The sequence below is a fragment of the Arachis ipaensis genome, chromosome B05 (assembly GCF_000816755.2).
Source record: "Arachis ipaensis cultivar K30076 chromosome B05, Araip1.1, whole genome shotgun sequence".
NCBI lineage: Eukaryota > Viridiplantae > Streptophyta > Magnoliopsida > Fabales > Fabaceae > Arachis > Arachis ipaensis.
Window position 1 is genome coordinate 97,278,985 of NC_029789.2, and position 6,288 is coordinate 97,285,272.

The 6,288-nt window shown below is 37.8% G+C and overlaps 1 long non-coding RNA gene across 1 annotated transcript in view; it reads right to left on the reverse strand.

Moving 5' to 3' along the window:
• Positions 1 to 4,158, reverse strand: part of LOC110262921 — a 14,130-nt gene extending 9,972 nt beyond the window's left edge. Inside the window, exon 1 of the long non-coding RNA XR_002347934.1 lies at positions 4,148 to 4,158. This is a non-coding gene — a long non-coding RNA (uncharacterized LOC110262921). The remainder of the gene's footprint in view (positions 1 to 4,147) is intronic.

Genomic DNA, 6,288 nt, shown 5'->3' on the forward strand with positions numbered 1-6,288 from the left:
GCAGGCGTTTTTTTTAGGTGAATGGATCCACCTGCAGAAGTATCCAATGACATCTTAGATAACTTAGACAGACCATCATAGAATATATCCAGGATGGTCCATTCTGAAAGCATGTCAGAAGGACACTTTTTGGTCAAATGTTTGTATCTTTCCCAAGCTTCATAGAGGGATTCACCTTCTTTTTGTTTGAAGGTCTGAACATCCACTCTAAGCTTGCTCAGCTTTTGAGGAGAAAAGAACTTGGCTAAGAAAGCCGTGACCAGCTTATCCCAAGAGTTCAGGCTATCCTTGGGTTGAGAGTCTAACCAGATTCTAGCTCTGTCTCTTACGGCAAAAGGGAAAAGCATGAGCCTGTAGACTTCAGGATCTACTCCATTAGTCTTAACAGTATCACATATCTGCAAGAATTCAGTTAAGAACTGAAAAGGATCTTCAGATGGAAGTCCATGAAACTTGCAGTTTTGCTGCATCAGAGAAACTAGCTAAGGTTTCAGCTCAAAATTGTTTGCTCCAATGGCAGGAATGGAGATGCTTCTTCCATGTAAATTGGAATTAGGTGCAGTAAAGTCACCAAGCATCCTCCTTGCATTATTATTATTTTCGGCTGCCATCTCCTCTTCCTGTTCGAAAATTTCTAAAAGGTTATCTCTGGATTGTTGTAATTTAGCTTCTCTTAATTTTCTCTTCAGAGTCCTTTCAGGTTCTGGATCTGCTTCAACAAGAATGTTCTTGTCCTTGCTCCTGCTCATATGACAAAGAAGAGGGCACAGAAAAATAATAATAATAATATGGATCCTTTATACCACAGTATAGGGATCCCTTTGTGAGTGGAAGAAAAGAGGGAGACAAAGAATGTGATGTAAAGAAAGAAACACAACTGTGAGGAGGGCAGAGATGTGATGAGGAGATGTTAGTAGATGAATAAATAAATAGAAGGAGATGAGGGAGAAGGATTTTCGAAAATAATTTTTGAAAGAGAGTTAGTGATTTTCGAAAATAGTTTTTGAAAAAGGTTAGTAGTTTTTCGAAAATTCAAATAAAAAAATAATTAGTTAATTAAAAAGAAATTTTTGAAAAAGAGGGAAGATATTTTCGAAAATTAGAGAGAGTTAGTTAGGTAGTTTTGAAAAAGTTAAGAAACAAACAAAAAGTTAGTTAGTTAGTTGAAACAAATTTGAAAAGATAAGAAGTTAGGAAGTTTAGAAAATATATTTTGAAAATTTTTTTGAAAAAGGTATGATTAGAAGATATTTTTGAAAAGATATGATAGGAATTAGTTTTGAAAAAGATTTGATTTTTAAAATCACAATTAATGACTTGATTCACAAGAAATCACAAGATATGATTCTAAAACTTAAAGTTTGAATCTTTCTTAACAAGAAAGTAACAAACTTGAAATTTTTGAATCAAAACATTAATTGTTATTGTTATTTTCGAAAATTTGATATAAAAATAAGAAAATTGTTTTTGAAAAATATTTTTGGAATTTTCAAAAATAACTAAGAAAATTTGAAAAAGATTTCATTTTTGAAAAAGATTTTGAAAAAGATAAGATTTTCAAATTGAAAATTTGATTTGACTCATAAGAAACAACTAGATTTTAAAAATTTTTGAAAAAGTCAACTCAAATTTTCAAATTTATGAGAGAAAAGAGGGAAAGATATTTTTTTGATTTTTGAATTTTTATGATGAGAGAGAAAAACAACAAAAAGACTCAATGCATGAAAATTTTGAATCAAAACAATGAATGCATGCATGAATGATATGAATGTCAAGATGAACACCAAGAACACTATGAAGATCATGATGAACATCAAGAACATAATTTTGAAAAATTTTTAATGCAAAGAAAACATGCAAGACACCAAACTTAGAATTCTTTAATGCTTAGACACTAAGAATTCAAGAATGCATATGAAAAACAAGAAAAGACACACAACATGCAAATGCAAAGATCAAACAAGAAGATTTACCAAGAACAACTTGAAGATCATGAAGAACACTATGAATGTATGAAATTTTCGAAAAATGCAAGATGCACATGCAATTGACACCAAACTTATGATATGACTCAAGACTCAAACAAGAAACACAAGAATATTTTTGGTTTTTATGATTTTCTAATTTTTTTGGATTTGTTTTTCAAAAATTAATTGAAAAAGGAAAATAAGGATTCCAAAATTTTTAATATGAATTCCAGGAATCTTGCATTCTTAGTCTAAAGCTTCAGTCCAAGAATTAGACATGGCTCACTAGCCAGCCAAGCTTTCAATGAAAGCTCCGGTCCAAAACACTAGACATGGCCAATGGCCAGCCAAGCTTCAGCATGTAAACCAGACATGACATGCCTGACATACCCTGCAGTCGTATCACAGCTGATGGTTGGAAGACTCAGTCCAAACGAATTTAGACATGGCTTTACAGCCAGCCAGGCTTCACATGCTTCATGAAACACTAGAATTCATTCTTAAAAATTTTGAATAAAAATATATTTTTGAAAACATTTTTTTTTTCAAAAACAGGTGAGAAAATTTTGAAATATTTTTGAAAAAATTTTTGAAAAGAAAATAAAAAGAAAATTACCTAATCTGAGCAACAAGATGAACCGTCAGTTGTCCAAACTCGAACAATCCCCGGCAACGGCGCCAAAAACTTGGTGTTGTTGCCGGATCAAACTTGGTACTGATGTTATCGGACCAAAAGCTTGCCGAAAACTCGAACAATCCCCGGCAACGGCGCTAAAAACTTGGTATGCGAAATTGCTACTCAGGTTGTGAATTGTTGTTCGAAATTGATTCCCTGGCAATGGCACCAAAAACGGATGCACAGGACCATGGTCTAAACATATCTTCACAACTTCGCATAACTAACCAGCAAGTGCACTGGGTCGTCCAAGTAATACCTTACGTGAGTAAGGGTCGAATCCCACGGAGATTGTCGGTATGAAGCAAGCTATGGTCACCTTGTAAATCTCAGTCAGGCGGATATCAAATGGTTATGGAGTTTTCGAAAGTAATTAATAAGATAGGGATAGAAATACTTATGTAATTCATCGGTGAGAATTTCAGATAAGCGAATGGAGATGCTTTCGTTCCTCTGAACCTCTGCTTTCCTGCTATCTTCATCCAGTCAGTCTTACTCCTTCCCATGGCTGGCTTTATGTGATACATCACCATTGTCAATGGCTACTTTCAGTCTTCTCTCGGGAAAATGATCCAAATGCCCTGTCACGGCACAGCTAATCGTCTGGAGGCATCACCCTTGTCAATGGCTTCATCTTATCCTCTCAGTGAAAATGGTCAACGCACCCTGTCACGGCACGGCTATTCATCTGTCGGTTCTCGATCATGCTGGAATAGGATTTACTATCCTTTTGCGTCTGTCACTAACGCCCCGCAATCGCGAGTTTGGAGCTCGTCACAGTCATTCATTCATTGAATCCTACTCGGAATACCACAGACAAGGTTTAGACCTTCCGGATTCTCTTGAATGCCGCCATCATTCTAGCTTACACCACGAAGATTCTAGTTAGGAGATCTAAGAGATACTCATTCAGTCTAAGGTCGAACGGAAGTGGTTGTCAGGCATGCGTTCATAGGGAATGATGATGATTGTCACATTCATCACATTCAGATTGAAGTACGAATGAATATCTTAGAAGCGAAACAAGGTGAATTGAATAGAAAACAGTAGTACTTTGCATTAATCTTTGAGGAACAGCAGAGCTCCACACCTTAATCTATGGAGTGTAGAAACTCTACCGTTAAAAATACATAAGTGAAAGTCCAGGCATGGCCGAGAGGCCAGCCCTCAAACGTGATCTAAGATAGCATACAGCTGATCAAAGATACCTAATACAATAGTAAAAGGTCCTATTTATAATAAACTAGCTACTAGGGTTTACAGAAGTAAGTAATTGATGCATAAATCCACCTCCGGGGCCCACTTGGTGTGTGCTTGGGCTGAGCTTGAGTGTTTCACATGTAGAGGTCCTTCTTGGAGTTGAACGCCAGTTTTTGTGCCAGTTTGGGCGTTCAACTCTGGTTTTGGATCCTTTTCTGGCGCTGGACGCCAGATTTGGGCAGAGAGCTGGCATTGAACGCCAGTTTGCGTCGTCTAAACTTAGCCAAAGTATGGAATATTATACATTTCTGGAAATCCCTGGATGTCTACTTTCCAACGCAATTGGAAGCGCACCATTTTGAGTTTTGTAGCTCCAGAAAATCCACTTTGAGTGCAGGGAGGTCAGAATCCAACAGCATCAGCAATCCTTCTTCAACCTCTGAATCTGATTTTTTGCTCAAGTCCCTCAATTTCAGCCAGAAAATACCTGAAATCACAGAAAAACACACAAACTCATAGTAAAGTCCAAAAATGTGAATTTAACATAAAAACTAATGAAAACATCCCTAAAAGTAACTAGATCCTACTAAAAACATACTAAAAATAATGTCAAAAAGCGTATAAATTATCCGCTCATCACCAACCTAGTTTTAAACTGGGAAAAATGTCACTTTATGGTGACTGGAGGAATTGTCCTTGGGCATAAAATTTCAAACAAGGGAATAGAGGTGGATCAAGCTAAAGTTGAAGTAATTGAAAAATTACCACCACCTGCCAATGTTAAGGTAATCAGAAGCTTTCTGGGGCATGCAGGATTCTATAGGAGGTTTATAAAGGATTTTTCAAAAATTGCAAAACCTCTGAGCAATCTGCTAGCTGCTGACACGCCATTTATGTTTGACACAAAGTGTTTGCAGGCGTTTGAGACCCTGAAAGCTAAGCTGGTCACAGCACCAGTTATTTCTGCACCAGACTGGACATTACCATTCAAACTAATGTGTGATGCTAGTGACCATACCATTGGTGCAGTATTGGGACAGAGGCATAACAAGCTTCTGCATGTCATTTATTATGCTAGCAGTGTTTTAAATGATGCCCAGAAAAATTACACAACCACAGAAAAAGAATGACTTGCAGTGGTTTATGCCATTGACAAGTTTAGATCCTACTTAGTAGGATCAAAAGTGATTGTGTACACTGACCATGCTGCTCTTAAATATCTAATAACAAAGCAGGATTCAAGCCCAGACTCATAAGATGGGTGTCGCTTCTGCAAGATTTTGATATAGAAATAAGAGACAGAAAAGGGACAGAGAATCAAGTAGCTGATCACCTGTCCCGGATAGAACCAGTAGCGGGAGAATCCCACCCTCCTACTGAGATCTTTGAAACCTTTCTGGATGAGCAATTGTTTGCTATTCAGGAAGCTCTGTGGTTTGAAGACATTGCAAACTATAAGACACAAGGTTCTCCTTCTGTAACCATGGAGAGGAAGCATGAAAAGCCTCTCTCACTGCAGAGTCAACCAAAGTCCCCACAGTCAAACTCTAAGTTTGGTGTTGGGAGGCCACAACCAAACTCTAAGTTTGGTGTTGGGAGGTCCCAACCTTGCTCTGATTATCTGTGAGGCTCCATGAGAGCTCAGTGTCAAGCTATTGACATTAAAGAAGCGCTTGTTGGGAGGCAACCCAATGTTATTTAATTATATCTATTTATTTTCCATTGCTATTTTATGTTTTCTTTAGGTTGATGATCATGTGAAGTCACAAAAACAAATGGAAAATAAAAAAAATAGAATGAAAAACAGCATGAAAAACAGCACACCCTGGAGGAAGATCACTCTAGCGTTTAAACGCCAGAAACAAGCATCTGTCTGGCGTTTAACGCCAGAAACAAGCACCAAGCTGGCGTTTAACGCCAGAAACAAGCATCAGTCTGGCGTTAAACGCCAAAAACAGGCTACATTTTGGCGTTTAATGCCAGAAACAGGTAGCAGTCTGGCGTTAAACGCCAGGATTGCACAGTAAGGGCATTTTGCACGCCTAATCGGATCAGGGATCTAAATCCTTGACCCCACTGGATCTGTGGACCCCACAGGATCTCCACCTACCTCACCATTCAAATTCAAACTATTCCCTTCCCAAACCCACCCATTCACACACTTCCATCTCCTCCATCTTCTCCACTTCTTTCTTCTTTTGCTCGAGGACGAGCAAACCTTCTAAGTTTGGTATGGTAAAAGCATTGCTTTTGTTTTTCCATAATTCAGTGGTAGAGCAATTGACTGCAGATCAAAGAGCTATGAGGAAAGAGCAACAAAGGCAAGGAAGAGACATAGAGGAGCTCAAGAGCACCATTGGTTCTTCAAGAAGAGGAAGACGCCACCCTCATTAAGGTGGACCCATTCCTTAATCTCCTTGTTCCTATTTTCCTATTTTTTGTTTA